This window comes from Alligator sinensis, unplaced genomic scaffold (genome assembly GCF_000455745.1).
Source record: "Alligator sinensis unplaced genomic scaffold, ASM45574v1 scaffold692_1, whole genome shotgun sequence".
Taxonomy (NCBI): domain Eukaryota; kingdom Metazoa; phylum Chordata; order Crocodylia; family Alligatoridae; genus Alligator; species Alligator sinensis.
In genome coordinates this window covers 1,521,565-1,540,356 of record NW_005842238.1, presented here as the reverse complement: position 1 = coordinate 1,540,356, position 18,792 = coordinate 1,521,565, and the positions used below count along the sequence as shown (strand labels likewise).

Below are 18,792 nucleotides of genomic sequence, written 5' to 3'. Positions count from 1 at the left end.
CCCCCCCCCCCCCCCACACACCTGTGACCCAGCGATCAGCCGCAGGGGGAGCCTGGGTGCCCCTCCCCAGACCCAGAAGGCACCAGTCGCTGAGCCGGGGGGACATGGGGGCACCCCCCTGCACGCTCCCATGTGGACCAGGAAGTGGACCAGAAGTGCTTCTGGTCCACTTCCGGGTTTGCTGCCGAGTGTGCTGGGGAGCCCCCCATGCTTCTGTGGGATGCTGAATCTGCCCCAGCAAGGCATCGTTCAGAGGCCCTACTAACTAGAGGTATGTAGAAAAATAATTTAAAGCTGTATTTATGCCCGAATTGCTGAATCTGTCCGACTTGACTCAGAGAGATTAAAGGGTTCTCTGATTTGATTCGGATTCAGAGATTCGGTCCCGAATTGGGCTGAATCTCCGCCAAATTGAATCACGGAGCGAAGCTTCGCACAGCCCTACCAAATGGCTCTTGACTAGCCCTACCTTTAAGCTACCCTCCCTTTGCTCTTTCCTGCCATGCCTTGGTATTCTTAATAGATTTGGAAGGGAGGTTGCCCAAGAGTCTTAGAATAAGTCTTGGCCTGTCTTCTGGTTAGTGGATCCCTCTTGGATCCCACTTATCCCAATCTATTCTTGGGCTAGATGGGCTCTCCTGGCCTGAACACACCTTGCAGTATACCAGATGCCTTATGAGCTATTCATGGCCTCTGACCTCCCCTATAGCCATGCCCACATCTCTCAGATGTTATGCATCATCATTCAAGTGGGATAGAATAATTGAGACAAACTGAAGATGTGAGACACATGCTGTACAACCATCTCATGGCACACAAACATCTGAAGTCATGCTGGAGCTTCCTCACCAGCTCCCAACCTCTGAATGCCATAGCCATGGAGACAAAACTACAGATGTGGAATGAGAGGCTGAAGAGAAAAAATACCTGACAGTGAAAAAATGGACATTTCAGTGGCCAAGTCCTTGCAACCAGGGGCTGATGAACCATGGCAAAGGTTCATCCATGGCAAAGGATGACTTAACCACCTACATACTAGAGTTGGATGCTCCAAGAAACTAATAAAGTGGGGCTACACCATTGGTTCAACCACTTGTGACTCCAGCAGAGAGTCCCAAACTATGCAACACCTGCTGCGATGCCCGCTGCTTGAAGGCACATGTACAATGAAAGATCTTGCAAAGTACAATAAGCGAATACAACCATGTGTAACAAAATGGTTAAATGTGGTGTAGAGACATGAGAAAATGATTCAAGTGCTATACTTGTCCCCAAAGCCACCAAACCACCTTCAGCTTTTCCTTCCTTGTTGGGGTTTTGACCTTCCTGGCTTCCACCCCTCTATGTTAGATGGTCCCTTAGCCAAAGCCCACTGTCCCAAACCCGGCTTCTGGGCTCCAGCTATGTTGGTCAACAGTCTCTCTAGGCCTCTGGCCTTTGCGTCTCTTGTTTTAGGCTCCTGGCCCCAGAATTTTCCCTTCTGGACAGCTGGCCCCTGGCTCCTGTCTACCCCTTCTGGGCCAATTTCACCCTTGCTGAGGTATGGGCCCTTGACCCTGGCTCTTGCCCCTCTCTGGCAGTGGTCAAGCCCTCTTGGGCTATAGGTCCTTAACCCTAGTGCTTGCCCATCTTGGGCTAGGAGTTCACCCCTCTTGAGCTATGAGTCCTGGACCCTGGTTCTTGCCTCTCCTGGGCTACAGTAACATCCCTCATGGACTTTGGGCCCCTGGCCCTGGTTCTTACCCCTGTAGGAAAATATTGAGCTCCCTGGCTTCTGTCTTTGCCCTGCTAGGGCTTAAGGCCCACTGCCCCAGTCAGTACCTTGACCCTGACCCTGACCCTGACCTCTGGCAGGGCTCAAGGCAGTCATGTGCCCCTCAGACACTAATGGGGCCTCCCAACCATCTGTACAGTCCCAGGCCTGGTCCACCAGTGTAATATTAGAAAAGGGCAAGCAACTGCTTAACACACTCCTTTTCTTTTGGACAAACAAACATCAACAAAGGAAAAACACACTACCGCTTTAAGTGGAAACATCACCTCCCTCCCTTCTCTCCCCCCCACCGTAAGCTTTCCACTCTTTACTTGCAGTCCCAAGTGTAGCAGTCACAGGCATTAGTTCAGCCACAGCCATAGTCCTCTCAATGCAGGGCTCCTTCCCAGGTAGCCTGCCAGCCCCTCCAGCAACAGCCATCACTCCCATCTCCCTCTCTCTTTTGCAAATAAATAAATAAATAAAAATAACTTGATAATTGGCGATGATGAAAGATAACTATAGTATAGTGTGTGTGTGTGTGTGTGTGTGTGTGTGTGTATATATATATAGTGTGTGGAGAGAGAGAGAGAGAGAGAGGGGTGGAGCACCAGTGGGTTGCTCGCCATTAAGGGAGGTTGCAAGCTCTGTGAGAGCTTGTTGGCTGAGCAGCAGGGAAAACCGTCCCCAGGTAACATTTTACAAGGGAAGGCATGTGTCAGAGCACTCATGGTGCTCTGCCACTTTAAGAACTGGGCCAGGCAGCAGACAGATGCAGGCCAGTCCTGACGAGCGCCCATCTTATGACTCAGGCCAGCAGGGCTGGAGTCAGCAGTTGCTGCCTGGTGCTGAGGAAGGAACATCTCTTGGTGGAGCTGCTGCTCCAGAGACAACATGGAGGTAAGGGCAGGAGCTATGGGACAGCTTAGAGGCTCCTGGTCCTGGACTTAGAACTGCACCCTGCCAGGATAGGGAGGCCTGATGGTCCTGCCAGTGGTGGGGCAGGGTCAGCAAATGCCAGGTTCAAGGGCCATCCCATTGAAAGTTTGGGGTGCCTTAATAACCCCTGCCCCCACCATCTGGTGGGTGACTAGTAACATCAGAGGGAGTTAGGGCCAGGTATGTCTATGTAGGACACCTGAGCCTGATGGGGCACAAGGCCCAAAGTGGGTAGTGGGGCCAGGCATGCCCATGCGGGGCACCTGAGGCCGTTTGGGGTGCAAGACCCCAGTAAGAGGGAGATGGGGAGCAGGCATGCCCATGGGTGGCACCTGAGACCTTTAAGGTATAAAACCCTGGGGACAGAAGGAGAGCTGTGGGCCAGGCATGCTGTCAAGGGGCACCTCCCTGAGCCTGTGGGGTGTTTTGCTCTGGGCCCCAGAGAAGGGGGCGGAGTATTGAGTTGAGGCCCTGTGAGAAAGGGGGCTCAAGTTGAGGTCCTGTTAACTTGAGGGGCCGAATTTGGTCCAGGTAAGCCTTCAGGTGCCTGAGGCCACAGGTGGGCCTGAGGTCAATTGGAGGGCAGCAGAGGAGAAGCCGTGGAGAAATAAGGGGACGAATCAGCAGCCCTGTATGGAGAGCAGGAGGGGGAGTTACCTGGCTATGAGACAGGGGCAGAGTCTGTGCAGTATTTTGCAAACCGCCCAGTGTTTGCTTGAATGAGGGTATCAGGAGATGCCCAAAAGGCCTTGCGCTTGCTGGCTGGGGAGTGAAGGGAATCAAGCCCAAGGACCCTCCAGGTGAGGGTAGGGTGTGTGTGGCCCCGGGCAAAAGGAGGGGTGGTACAAATGAGGCCCAGCAAGGGCAGTATGAGAGAGACTGTGAGAGAGACAGTGAAGTGTGCGAGGCCTCAGTGAGAGGGAGGCAGTATGTGTGTGGCCCATAACAGGGCAGGTTGTGAGAGGACTAATACTGCAATGAGTTGGGCCTGGCCTTAGGCTGTAGCTTTACACAGTTGTTAGAAACATCTGCGAGGCATGGCACACGTAAGGGAAAGTAGGAGTGTGTACTAAAGGCCCTAGACACCAGGGCCCAGAATGGGTAGCTTCCCACCTAATTAAGATTGTAATTACTAAACAGCAAGGTGTGGCAGACGAGATAGGAGGGCAACGTGCCCAGAGGCAGTGGGAGACCATCACTGTGGCAAAGGTGGGAACTCCCCAGCCAGCCAGTGCTGATCTCTCTCTGCCTCTGGGCACATCACCTGCCTATCTTGTCTGCCACACCTTGCTGTTAAGTAATTACAATCTTAATTAGGCTGGAGGCTGCCCATTCTGGGCCCTGGTATCTCATCGTTGCTCTCTTTGGAGGGCTAACCTCTGAACAGTTTATGCCAGTCCCCTCTCTTCCACATGATATTCACCATCTCTTGCCCATTATCTTCGACCAACTTCCTGTAGCACCAGCAAGAGCCATCTCTCAGCAGAGCTCTTTTCCTTTCAGGTTCCAGGGCTAGACAACTTGCCCTGGGTCAGGCTCTGGTTTATCGATCTCCCAGACTCTGTCCCTTTCTGGTCAGGTGACTTCCCTGAATTGGCTACAGGTGTTTTTTAATTGGGCTTGCTGGCTTCACCCGTGGCAGCTTACTGCTCTTGCCTGGCTGCTATAGCAGTATCTAGGTTCCCATGCACAGCTCTCTCCAGCTGTATATTGCAGAGCAGTTACCTCTGCAACTCACAGCTTACAGGCCCCTGAGGCCTGCTTCTTTGAAGCTCCTAACGAATAGCCTTCCCCTATCTGAGGCTCTTCCAGTTGTTCCCCTCTCTTAAGGTAACAGGAGCCCTAGGCTCTTGTTACAATAGTACAAAATGTCAGCTGAAATGTATGTGATTTTTTTTAGTGTGAAAACTAAGATACAGTGTTTTCTCTTCCACTAAAATATTGAGTGTTGTGGGTAAACTGAGGAAACCAAGTAACATTTCCTAGTAGATCATTAAATGAACGTGTCTCCAAATGTGTGTGCATCTAAGATGGAGGAAGGGGACTAAAGAGGAAAGTGAAACTGATCTGACAGCATGTCTGACTGAAAGATGATGTGAAATCTAGGGAATAAATGAAAACTGTTAAATGGCCTGAAAAAGGACCTATAAAAGGAGATTATTACAGACAGCTAGGCTGACCTATTGTAATAACTGCCTTGAAAATACATCCTCAGGACTCACAGAGAAAGTTAGCTGTTGAAACTCTGCATCTGATTTTTACACTTTTGGGTAAGAAATGTAAGTTGCTAAACTACATAATTAAGACAATGCCTATGTCTTCTTTTTGGTTGAGCCTTTAGCCAGCCAGGATATACTGTAGATATACTGAGCCTGATTCTCCACCATGTGTTACTTTTAAGATCAGTGGAGTCTTACTGGCATCAAAGAGTGAAGAATCAGATCCTTCAGTTGCATACAGTGGTTATCTAGTTTAAAAAATACTGGAGAAATTCATAATTCTTACAAGAGGGACCTCTTCTAAAACAGGATTTGCCCTGCACAAGTAGGAAAGTTGTCCAGCATACTATGGAGGCAACTGTAATTGTCATTTGATACAGGAAAACTAGTTACCTATAGTCTCAGGATGTAAATTTCAACAGAAAGTTACAAATTCCTTTCCATTCACACAAGGTCATGGAAACTTACTGATCATTAGCACAATTAGTATGTTCTTCTGCCATGTGATAATAAAGCACTAACACCCAACATTAAGAACTGAGAGAGATTTATGCCATTAGTCATTCCTGGTGTCTCACAGTCAGATCAACATTAGTTTAATATTAAATATGTTGAACTCAGCATGGCTTTGCCTGCTCCTCAGGTAAAGTTATCTCTTGCTTAATTATACCTTACAGCATCTTATTGGCCACTAGGCCACTTACTATCTTAACTTGATTGTCACAAGCTGACAAGTACTGCCCTGAAGCCACCTGGTAGCTGCTAAATTCCGCTTTCTGTCACTGGGCTTCATTGTCAGTAACAGGAAGGTTGTCAATGAAGCCTGTCAGTGACTGCGAGACAACAGACAAGGGCATTACAGTAAGAAGAAAAAGAGAGGAAGTCATAATGTACTCCCTGTAGGATGACGACAAAGACAGAAAAGAGAAGGTGCACTGTGGCAGTGAAATTAATATGGCATAAGATTATTCTGCAGCCTTCGATTAAAATGTTGACTAGCAAGCGGCGCCTGATCCAAGTCAGACAAGAGCAACCGCCCCCTGGCATAGGGCATATTCTCCTAAATTAATGTGTTGCTGGGTTTTGGATTGTCATCAAGCTGTATTGATTATTTCAGTGCAGATTTATGCTGAAACTAGGCGAGGTTTATTTTACTGGGAAGCAATAACCATCTTTTCTTATCAGAGATGCATTAAAGTATATGAAGGTCATATAGGTAGTGAATAGCAGGTGTTAATTCACTAGTTCTCAAGGAGAATCATTCCCTCCTTACCTGCCTGTCATTTTGATAAACTACTTGTGGATGTTAACTTTTGCCTTTTTTTTAGTCCAGCAAATGCAAACACAAGTCACTCTACAGATAGACACTTCTTTGGTAGACCTTTCAGTACTGTTTCAGGAAAAAAATAAAAGTGCTGCTGTAAAAAAGTCATGGCCCTATTAAGAAACACTGTGTTTTAGGAAATTACAAGGATTTTGGAACAAAATCAGACTTGTTAATTGTTCTTCAGGATTTTGCATTAGAGTTCACTCTTGACATATAAAATGTTTAATAACAAACTTCTGTTTCATTCTCATGTGCTTTTCCTATAGTTTTCTTTTATCACCACCAATTATCAAGATATTTGTATGTAAATATATGCTTTCCCCCCTTCATACTGTTTCTCCCACTCTTTGTAAGGATTTGTTTGAAAACCCTTTGAAATGAAAGGCTTTGTCATGGTTTACAAACCCATAACAGCAGACAGTGAGATTATTAAATGAATTAATGCAAACTGATAAAGAGAGATCATTAAAAAATAGGAAGATTCTGTTACCCACAAAAAGAGCTTCCATACTCAATGACATTAGCGAAAGAAATACCGGAGTGGTAGGGATTTAGTATAATATTTTACAATTTACCAAGCTTATTAATTAGCTTTTATTTTGTATGCCAAAATCTGTGATCATTTGAACTAAGCTACAGGAGCAGCTACACACTCTTTATTGTGGGACTTAGGGGAAGTCCCAATCTCAAAAATGGAGTTCTCTGTAACTTCCAAATACTACTACAGAAATAAAATACCCCCCCAAAAAATCACAACAGCATATATAAACTACAACAGCTGCCGAATTAACCAATGAACAGTCATAATACCAGAGATGTTAATTTTTGTGCCTGTCAGGAACAAGCTTAAACATATACTTACTTTTGCTGTGACTGGAGGAAAAGCATAATAAACTCTAACCTGGAGTATACAGGTAATTAACACCCACAATACAGAAATGTTCTTCAAAATACATTGCTGCAATGGTACAACAAATACTTCTGCATTTAAATTCTGGCATCAGAATGCCCAATTTATACAATAACTTAATAAATTTAGCCTGGCTGCCAAATTGACAAGTAGGTAAGAATCATTCATTAAAATGCAAATGCAATCGAGATGAAATTTCAAATACATTTATTACAGTAATTGAGCTTCAGTCAACTGTAGTCACAACACACTTTTTCAACTGCCTTTTAGACGAAAAGATGTGTCTTATTTTTTGTAAGCTAATATCTTTGTCAGCAAGAAAATTAAAATAGTTTTCTGAGTTCTAATAATTTGCAATGGAATGCTTCAGGTTTCTCTATAGGAATATATTTATTATAGATAAAGGTCAACCTCATACACAAAAGAATAGCCTAGTAGCATACTGCACATATAGCAAATTGATTGTGAGCATATTTTCAGTGCTTAGTACAACTTCATGCTTATTAAATTACTCTTTAAATCCTTTATGGACTCTGGGTCATCAGTTAATTGTAATGCAGCTCCATAAAAGTATTGCTGAGTTGAGCTTTTAACTCCAAGATTAAAGATTCCTGATGCATTTCTTTCCATTAGGAGTGACTCACACAAAATAGAAGATACCCATTAATCTGTTTATCTTGATCATAAATCAGGTTTTGGGATGACATTATGAACCCGTCACAGTAACAGTGGAAACTTTGTTATCACTGTCAAGCCAAACCACATATTTACCAACATATTTACATTTAATTTAAATATATTAGACCACTTAACTTCAAAGGAATGATATCAGTGAGGTATTTGACCCCATAAATCAAATTTTACCAAGTTCACTGACACCTGAGCATCTACAGTATGTAAACATAATCCATTATGAATAATTTACAAAAGAAACAAGGTGTGCCAACTGCACTTGAGTGGCCAGATCCTCACTCAGGTGGTGAAACTGTTGTAGCTCTTGACTGCAAAGGAGCTATCCTATCCAACAGGCAGACCTGCCGGGAGAGACGCACAGCTGAGGAATGGAAGAAGGTGACCACCAGAACCAGGGCTGCTTGGGCTAGCATGGAGGTGGCTCCCCAGGACACCTGGGGAACAGATTCAAGGCCTTGGCAGCCTTAGAGAAGGTCAAAGGAGATGTTGCTGGGGGGACGGTGCCTCTCTACACACAGCACAGTCCAAATACAGACGGAACACCATGAGAAAGAAATGCCGAGTCCTTGTCATCGGAGACTCCATCCTGAGGGGAATGGAGAGTCCCATCTACCGATCCGACCCCATGGTGTGTGAGGTCTGCTGTCTACCTGGTGCTCGGATCCAGGATGTTACAGGAATGATCCCGAAACTCATTTGACCCTCGGACCAGCACCCTATAGTCCTAATCCATGTGGGAACAAATGTCGTGGCAGGGAGCAGTCCATACTACATCATGAAGGACTACGAGGCCCTGGGAGCCAAGCTCAAGGAGACGAGGGGCGCAGGTGGTATTCTCCTCTATTTTCCTGGTAAGTAGACGTGGACGGCACCATGAGGCCTGCACTGGAGTGGTCAACTGGTGGCTTCAGAGTTGGTGCTACCAGGAAGGCCTCAGGTTCTTTGACAACGACCCACATTTTTGCACAGGGGGTATGCTCGGGTGGGATGGGCTTCACCTCTCCCCTAAAGGCAAGCGTGTCTTTTCTTCCAGGTTGGTTGATCTCATACGGCGTGCTTTAAACTAGCTTTGCCAGGGGATGGGGCCACAGGGGGAAATGACAAGACTTCCCAGGCAAGACAGGCGATGAGCACAAGAAGTACCCAGGTAAGTGGCAGGGGTCTGGATAGTCCTGGGATCAGGGGTGTGGTGCATACACCCACAGGAGGCCTTAAATGCCTCTACACTAATGCTTATAGTATGAGGAACAAGCAGGAGGAACTTGCCTTCCTGCTAGCTAATACAAACTCGGACATAGTGGGGCTCAATGAAATGTGGTGGGATTCAACCCATGACTGGGCAGTAAACATCAAGGGCTACAGACTGTTCAGGTGGGATAGAATGGAGAGGAAAGGTGGAGGCGTGGTGCTCCACGTCAAAGAGCAATACACATCCTCAACAAACAGCATGGGGTCAGAGGAGGGGCAGACTGAAGCACTCAGGGTTAGAATACAAGGAGGTTGGGGGGAAAGGGTCTTAATGGTGGGTGTCTACTACAGACCACCCAACCAGGGGGAAGAGCTGAACCAGGAATTCTCAGGTCAGCTTGCAGAGGCAGTTAAGTCAAGGGATGCGGTCATCATGGGTGACCTAAACTACCTGGACATCTGCTGGGAGGAGCAGTCAGTCAGGTCTGAATGCTCATGTAGGTTCCTAGCTGAGGTACAGGACCTCCACGTAACCCAGGAGGTGCACGGTCCTACCAGGGAAAATGACTTGCTGGACGTCGTCCTGGCCACAGGCGATGACCTGGTGACTGGACTGAGGGTTCTCGACCACCTGGGCAATAGTGATCATTGCCTCCTGGAATTCACGATCCAGCGCAGGGTGTCAAAGGCCTGCAGCAAGGCAGCAGCCCTTGACTTCAGGAGGGCCGATTTCAATGGGTTAAGGAGATTAGTCAGGGAGGCACTGAGGACCCGTAGAGGAGAGGAGTCAGGAGTCCAAGATGAGTGGTCGTTCCTTAAGGAGATGATCCTCTGAGCCCAAAGGGTGACGGTCCCAATGTGAATCAAAGGGGACAAGAGTGTTTAAAAGCCCCCTTGGCTCACCAAAGGCATTCAGGAACGTCTGAAAGCTAAAAAGGAGGCGTACACCCGATGGAAGGGAGGGGCCATCACCAAGGAGAATAATACCTCCACTGCTCGAGACTGTAGTGGGGCAGTCAGGAAGGCTAAGGTGGAGATGGAACTGGGACTAGCGACCCAGATCAAAGACAACAAGAAGTCCTTTTTTAAATATATAGGGAGTAAAAAGAAGGCACTGGGTAATATGGGGGCCCTGCAGGACATGCTTGGCAATCTGGTGGTTGCACCAGACGATAAAGCTGACCTCTTTGCCTCCATATTTCTGAGTGGGGACCGGGACATCCCCGCCACTGGGATCCCAGACGAACTCAGGAGAGGCACAGCTGGGCCGGGGGGCAGAGAGGACCTAGTCAGGGAACTTCTGGAGGGACTGGACGTGTTTAAATCATCAGGTCCAGATGATCTCCACCCAAGGGTGCTGAGGGAATTGGCAGAGGCCATTGCGGGAGCCCTGGCACAGCTCTCTGAGCAATTGTGGTGCTCTGGCAAGGTGCGGGAGGATTGGAAAAGGGCCAATGTGGTCCCCATTTTCAAAAAGGAAGGCAGGAGGACCCAGAAACTATAGGCCCATTAGTCTTACCTCAGTCCTGGGGAAGCTCTTTGAAAAAATTATCCAGGAGCACATCTGTGAAGGACCAGCAGATTATGCTTAGGGGCAACCAACATGGGTTCATTAGAGGCAGGTCCTGTCAGACCAACCTGGTTGCGTTCTATGACAAGGTCACAAAATCCTTGGACACAGGTGCCGTGGTGAGCGTAGTCTTTCTGGACTTTAGGAAGGCCTTTGACACTGTCTCTCACCCCATTCTCATTAAAAAATTCGGCGACTGTGGTGTCGATGCCTACACAGTCAGATGAGTTGCAAATTGGCTGGAGGGCCACACCCAGAGAGTGGTGGTGGACAGGTCATTTTCAACCTGGAGGGATGTGGGCAGTGGGGTTCCCCAGGGCTTGGTCCTTGGGCCCACACTGTTCAACATCTTCATCAGCAACTTGGATGAGGGGGTGAAAAGCACTTTGTTCAAGTTCGCAGATGACACTAAGCAGGCTACAACTAGATCTGGACAGGTTACAGGGGTGGGCGGATGAGAACAGGATGGGTTTCAATACTGACAAGTGCAAGGTACTGCACCTGGAGAGGAGGAACCAGCAGCATACCTACAGGCTGGGGAACTCCCTTCTTGTCAGCACAGAGGCAGAAAAGGAACTTGGAGTCAATATTGATTCCAGGATGAACATGGGCTGCCAATGTGGAGATGCGGTCAGGAAGGCTAACTGCACCTTGTCTTGCATCCACAGATGCATTACAAGCAGATCGAAGGAGGTGATCCTCCGCCTTTATGCGACACTGGTCAGGCCGCAGTTGGAGTACTGTGTCCAGTTCTGGACGCCGCACTTCAAGAGGGATGTGGGCAGCATTGAGAGGGTCCAAAGGAGGGCCACTCACATGATCAGGGGAAAGCAGGGCAGGCCCTATGAGAGGCTATGGGACCTGAACCTGTTCAGCCTCCACAAGAGAGGGCTGAGAGGGGATCTGGTGGCCATCTATAAACTTACCAAGGGGGACCAGCGGGGAACGGGAGAGACCCTGTTCCCCCGAGCACTACCAGGAGTAACTAGGACTAACGGCCATAAGTTGACTGAGAGTAAGTTCAGGCTGGACATCAGGAAGCACTACTTCACAGTCGGGGTGTCTGGGATTTGGAACCAACTTCCAAGGGAAGTGGTGCTTACTCCTACCCTGGGGGTCTTCAAAAGGAGGCTACATAATCACCTTGCCAGGGTAGTCTGACCCCAGCATTCTTTCCTGCCCATGGCAGGGGGTTGGACTTGATGATCTGCTCAGGTCCCTTCCAACCATGAAACTATATACACCAGCTAAGGGTCTATCCCTCTAGGACTAGTACTTTCACAGAATCCTGATGACTCCAAATTATAAACCATAAACCCGCCACCCCCTCCTCCCCAATATTTGGCCATGTGCATATCATTTAGTCATGTACATTCACTTAATTTATGTAAGGTGTCAGCTCTTATTCCAAAGGTAGGCTTATTTACAAAGAATTTCTTAGTATATGAGCTCCCTATGAGTGGAACTACTGATAAAGTATTTCCTACCCTAGGCACTATAGGGCATATCTACACATGCAATTAGTCGTGATTAAATTTTTGGCAGGTGTCTACACTGTGCAGGGACTTGGCACTAAATCAGGGATCAGGAACCCCTGGCATGTGTGCCGAGCATGGCCATTTTGCTTGGCACACCACCGCCAGCCTGGGCTCTCAGCAGCTGCTGCCAGCCACGGAGCCCAGGCTGCTCCCAGCAGGCAGCTGGGATGTTGCAAGCCCTGCTGCAAGGAGACTGGGCTCTGTGGGCCGGCTGCAGGCAGGAGACTGGGCTGTGTGGGCCGGCTGCAGGCAACTGCTCCGGGGTCCGGTGTGTTGGCATTCAGGCACCTTCCAAGGTAGACATTATGGGTTTTTTTGACACTTTGGCCAAAATACGTTGCCTACCCCCGCACTAAATTTAGTGCCATCCCCCTCCAGCCCTGCCATGTACTCCTGTGGTCACCAGGGGGAGCTCCAGGGTCTGGCCCTAGCTGCCAACACTTAATAGTCATTTTTAGAAGCCAAAACCTGCTGCCAGCATTTTGCAGCCATCTTGGAAACATAACCATGCCCTTGGATACTTGGCCAGCTCCATCCCTGCCCAGAAGCCATATGCCCAGCACAGCCAGCATGCAGCAGGTCCCTCCTTGCCCACCCTGCATCCCTGTGCCATGACTACTCCAGCCTATGCCCCTGCCAGTGAGGCCCAGTGCCCTACTGCTCCAGCCCTGCCCCTGGCAGTGACTACCAGTAGCCATGGTGTTCACCCTGCTGGCCCCAGCAGCCTCCCCCCCGGCCCCAGGAAAGCCACACATTTGCCAGCAGGGGCCAGGGCACCAGGTGCAGGAGGCCCTGGCCAATCCCCTCCTAAACTCCCTACTCCAACCCACCTGCCCTGCTGCCCACCCCCAGCACCACTCTGAGGCCAGGCATATATTTGAAACAAAAAAGCTTTATTCCCCTCACAACACTCACCCCCATCCCTCCCCCCTCCACGCATAGAGCCCCTTCCCATTCCTCCCCAACAAACCCTCCCTTCCCCTCCCCTCCACCCACCAATAAAAAACCCACTTTACAATATAAAAACTATTTATGATGTCTCTGTTTTTCTGTCTCAGAGTGGGGGACTGTGGGGTGGGGGGCCTCGGAGGCATAGCCTAGAGGCAGGCGCCTAATACCCCAGCCTTGGGCTGTTCCCCCATGGGTCCAGGGGCCATGACAACCCCAGCAGGTGGCAGCCATGTTGCAGCCACCTGAGATGGCACTCCCTGAGGGTGGGCAGCTCCCCATCTGGCTACCCCAGTGCAGGGCCAGTGTCCCTATGAGGCATGTCTGGGTTCTTGGCCATGTGGCACAGGGGAGGGCTGTGGGGCTGACCCCAGGTGGGCGGCAGCTGTTCTAGGATGGGGCCAGGCCAGGGGCTCCTGCAGGCAGCAGACACTGAAGTACCTCCTCCCAGGCCCCGGTGGGAGCCTGCTGTGAGGCAGTGGGTGGGACCCAGGGGCCCTGCTGGGCCATTGATGTGGTTGGGCAGTAGGGGGATGGACGCAACTGCCAGGCCCAGGATGGTGTTCAACGTCTGGCAGTCAGTGTCTTTGGCCTCCACTGCCCAGGGCTAGAGAGTCACCTGCTGTCAGAGCAGTTCGTTGGGTTCCAGGGCCTCCACCCATGACCAGTGCTCCCACTGCATCCGGTCCCACACCTCCTCCTGGGTGGTTTCCTTGGTGATATTCTCTGCCCACCAGGCATGTGCCCACACCTCCCACTCCTCTGCTACCACCAGCAGCCGCTGAAGCAGGACAGTCCTAACCATCGTGCACCGCTGGCAGAGTCAGCTGGCTCCAGCGCTGGGTAGCAGTGACCTGAAGCATGCATCCCTGCTAGGCTCTCCCCTGCATTCACATGCTGACCCTACAGAGGTGAGACACAGAAGTCTTTTGTGCAAGTCTGCAACATTTTAGAGGTAACATGGTCTGCACCAGAAGCCATACACTGCCTGGCCTCAGATCAGGTGTTGGCTATGCATGGATACCCAGGGACCATTGTAAGTCGACTGGGCAGACTTGGGTCCAGGTGGGTGCTAGCCAAGCCTCCCTTCCCTGCTTGTTCTTCTGGTACTGGTGGTCCACTGGGTGCTGGCCACAGGCAGCCTGCCTACCCTGCCTGCCTCCCAGGGCAGGACAGGCCAGGTTGCTTGTAGCACCTGCTGCCATGGCTCCAGACCCTGCTCCCCTCCTCTGCCCCTGCAGGCCACCCACTCTGCTGAGCTTCCATCTAGACCATGGCACCTGGGTCAAGGGTCTGACTGCACCCCCACCATCCCCTCTGGGGGCCCCTCCAGGGAGGTGCCCCGGGGGTGGCTCCCCTTCATGCCACCAGTACTCCCTAAGCATGCGCCTGCTGTGTGTTCCTCACACAGTGCACGATGAGCTGTTTGTGCTGGCTAAGGGGTGCCTAAGCCACTATACCCTGCTGTTGCTGATCCCCCTGGTGCCCTGGGGACACCTGTGCTCCTTGTTTAAGACCCTGAGCTACAACGGCATGGGAGGCAAGCCCAGGCTGCCCCACAACGTCTGCCACTGCTTGGAGGGCTATCTGTGGCTGCACTAGCACTGCGTGTCGCTACCCTCCACTGCTGAAGAGGACATTGCTGCCGGCATTGACACCTGCCTCAGGGTGTGAGAGGCTGTGCCCACCCAGCTGTGTGGACACTGGCTGCTGAATAAAGTTCTGAACTGTGTTCTGCCTCTCTTCATGCTGTAGGGGATGGAACCCAGGACCAGGTAAGTGTGGGTGGGTGCAGGGGCTGGGACAGGGGCAGGGACTGGGAGGATTCTCCTCCAGTGTGGGACTTACCACATGGTGAGGCTGGCAGCTCAGCATGGGCCTCCCCATCGGCAAAGGTGACTGACTGTGCCTGGTGTCCATGGCCCTCATTGTGTGGCGGGCCAGTGCCTGGTCAGGGGTCCTCCCTGGGGAGGAGCTGGCACTGCTGGTGGCCAGCAGTGATATTGCTACCTGCTCCTTGTGGCAGGGCCTGGAGCCGCACAAAGGGTGAGGCAGTCGCTGGCCAGAACTCCCCAAGCTGCCAGAAAATGCAGCAGCTAGGGAGGAGGGTGGGGTGGGCACTGAAGGCCCAAGGTCCATTCCTTCAGTGACATCTCACCAGAGGGGTCAGAATGGAGCGAAGGCTTGGGCAGGTCACCCCAGCTGGTGACACTTGCAGGGACCCGGAGGACCAAAATCCAGGTCAGCTTCTGCATAAATGCTATGGTCTCAAGGACATGACCAGACTGACAATTGTTGTTGTCGGTCACAGCCATCCACTGTGCCTGCAAGGCGTTGGCCTTTAATGCGGCTCTGCCACACCAACAAAGAGTGCCCTTGCTCCTGGATGCTGCCCAACAGAGCCTCATAAATGTGGGCATTCGAGCGCCCACCCCACTTGAGCGGCTTCAGCACCTTGGCACTTCCCCAGAGTGCCACAAGGTCACCAACCTCCTCCCAGGTCCCGTTGGGAACTCAGGCAAATCAGCATGGGCATGTGCATGTGGGCAGGGCCAGAGCTCAATGGGGAGGATAGTGAGGACATGATGTCCTGCGCCAACTCTCTGGGCCCTTGCGCAGCCATGGCTCCAGACCCTGCTCCCCTCCTCTGCCCCTGCAGGCCACCCACTCTGTGATGCCAGCCAAGGACAGCCACTAGCAGTGCCCAGTGCAGGGGCACAGCCAGGGTCTGGGAGCCATTCTGCAGAGTCACTTCACCACATGACAGGAGACACTGCTGGGGGTGAGCAGTAGCAGGGAGCAGGTGCTGGCCTTGCTGCCAGAGACAGCCAGCCAGCAGCCCTGGGGGTATCTCATGGCTGGACAAGGGGGGCAGCAGGCTGCAGCCCTTTGCAACACTTACCTGTGGCCATGTAGTAGCTCTGGAGAGGGGACAGACCAGACAGAGGCAGCCTGTGTTCTGCCCAGGGGGGCACATGAGGCCTTCTGTGGTCCAGGGGATTGCATAGGAGCCACCAGGCTTCTGTATGGTGTGCCCCAAGGTACAAAATGGCTGCAGGCTTTAATAGCCTGCAGCTAGGAATTGCCAGAGAGCAGTCCAGCCCTAGGGTAGGAGAGGCTCCCAGCCAGGAGGCCTGGGGCTGGGCTTAGGCCGAGCCCCTAATGGCAAGGCAGACCCGGCAATAAACTTCATGCGGGGTTGCATCTACAAGTGCGTTACTGTGCATTAAGTACTCACAACTAAATCTGACACCTGCATTTGCAGGTGTCAAATTCAGTTGTGATTTGCCATTTTTACTGCACAGTAAGGGCGCACACATGTAGATGCGTGCCCTTACTGTGCAGTAAACTAGGCTAAGGTGCATAATATGTCTTGTGTAGATGCACCCATAAAGTAAGAATTTACACCCTTGCTGTGACTTATGGCCAATTTGCAAATAAATAAAACATATATAGCATTGTTTGAACGCTGTGAACAGCACAGAATTTCTAAATGCAGTTTTGTACATTTTCTCAAAAGCGCTTCAATCTTTATCTGCAGCAATTCTCTTTTAATCCAGGGAAAAGCTCTTTAGACATCCTGCCAAATTGCACAGGGAATTCTCTGATGTAAATATGACATGGACACTGCCAATTTTATTGCATTGTCCATGTCTACATGTGCCAATTTTATTGCATTGTCCATGTCTACATGTGCATTTAACTGTGGAGTAGACTAATTAACTGTGGAGTAAAGCTTCACTGTCTACACGTGTGATGCTATTAGGCTACAGTAAACTAATTCACACTGCTATAAGATAGTACTGTCCTCGACAGGACTATTTTATGGTGGGGTAAATTAACTGTTATTGAACGCATGTGTAGACACTGACCATGGGTGTAAATTGCACCTGGTCAGCCCAGCCAGCCCGTGGCCAGAATCCTGCCTACTGCCTAGCCAAATGGGTCTACATTCTAGGCGCCCTCCCGGACCAGCCAGCCCCTCCACCACCCAACACCACCACTGGCAGCCTGGGGCTGATCCCTGGTCCTGGCATAAACTGATCCACCCCGACTCACATTGCTGCTGTCCCAAGCACATGTATAGATGCTGCACCCAGGAGTGAAGTCTACTCTGGCTCAGACTGCTCCAAAGTTTTTTGCTTCAAATGAATTGCATGTGTAGATGCACCCACTGTGTATGAATCCAGATCTTCTGTGGTGAAAATGATTTTCTATGATTCTATGAAAAGCAAGAGCAATTATTCATATTGCCACTCAGCTTTCTTTTGACCAAGATTTTCTGTAATAATAAAGCCATGTAACAATAGTACAGCTCTGCATTAAATATAAGGCAATACTTCATAACCACAATAAATGTAACCGAAGTAGTACAATCTGAATGTTTCAGACTGTTATATCTATGGATTAAAAACAGAAATCAACAGAAGCATTCTAAATAAACATTTAAAATTACCTGCAATCCAGCCACTTAGATTACTTAAACTAAGGAGAGACAGAGCAGATTACAACTTGGATCTCAAGAGAATTTAAAGTAATATCTAGCTAAAGGAAGCACTGCAAAGTATATCTGACCTTGAATGGTTTCAGAGTGTGGCTACCTTTTGGATCTATAATGAAACTGAAATACTGACAACCTGTAATCATGTAAGAGCTCCTGGCAATTATTAAAAAGGAGTAGAAATGTTAATGCCAGATTGAAGTGCAATAATTAAATTTTGCCTTTGCTGTTGCAACTTCATTTGGATATAGTATTCTTTTTCACTTCCTATTTCTAAAGTTACATGGTGCTCCTATGGAATAATACACATGTAAAACATGAGCTCTGAGAAGTTGCTGCATTTTAATGATTGAACTAATTCCTTTATGTCTCATAACTATGTGCCAGGCTGTTCTGAGATTTATGTAGTTAATGTCTATAAAACAGTTGGAAATGCTGATATAAAAGCAGTTCCTCATTATCCACAAAAAAAAAAAAAAAAAATCAAGCAGGTATGGAAAGTGACACTCTCCTAGTTCAGTGATGCTTGGCCCAGTGGAGCCATGCCATCTGGCCCATGGGGATCCTTACAGATCCAGATATTTGGCAGCAGTGGGGTGATGGCAACATCAATTGGTGCTTTGCTGCTGCCAAATTTCTGGACCTGTGGGTAGCCCTGGATAACATGGCCCTATACTCTAGATTGGGATGACATGTGGGGTCGCTCTGTGGCCAGATTTGGGCACACAGAGTCAGGACATATAGAAACATTCAGTATGTGACTGGATCCAGTGCATGGGGTCAGGCCAATGTGTGGCTGGATTACACATGATGACTGGCCCCATGTGTCCAGACAAGCGCGCATGTGCCTCTTGCCCCATCTCAAACCCCTTTGAGGCGGGGCAACAGGCATGTACAGGAACAAAAAAAAATGTTCTCCGTATTGCAAGTTTGCAGCGCGTGGAGAAAATTAGACCCCTGGATATCCAGGGGTCTAAAAAAAAAAAAAACATTAAATAAATAAATAAATAAAAAATTGAAGTTTAAAAAAGCAGAGCAGGGCACAGCTCCAGGCCATGCCCTGAGGCAACCGGAGGCTGGGTCCTCCACTGAGACACTCTGGCTGCTACAGCACCTGTGGTTGGCCCCTTGCCCTGGTGCTGAAACACACGGCCACCCAGGCCACGTGTTTCAGCACCAGGGCTCCAGTGCCAGAGAGTAAGGGGT

The 18,792-nt window shown here is 49.7% G+C and overlaps 1 protein-coding gene across 1 annotated transcript in view; it reads right to left on the bottom strand.

The window, feature by feature from the left end:
* The window catches only part of CCDC60 (coiled-coil domain containing 60), a 147,293-nt gene that overhangs the window by 50,453 nt on the left and 78,048 nt on the right, over nt 1-18,792 (bottom strand). The gene's annotated exons all lie outside the window — the stretch shown is intronic.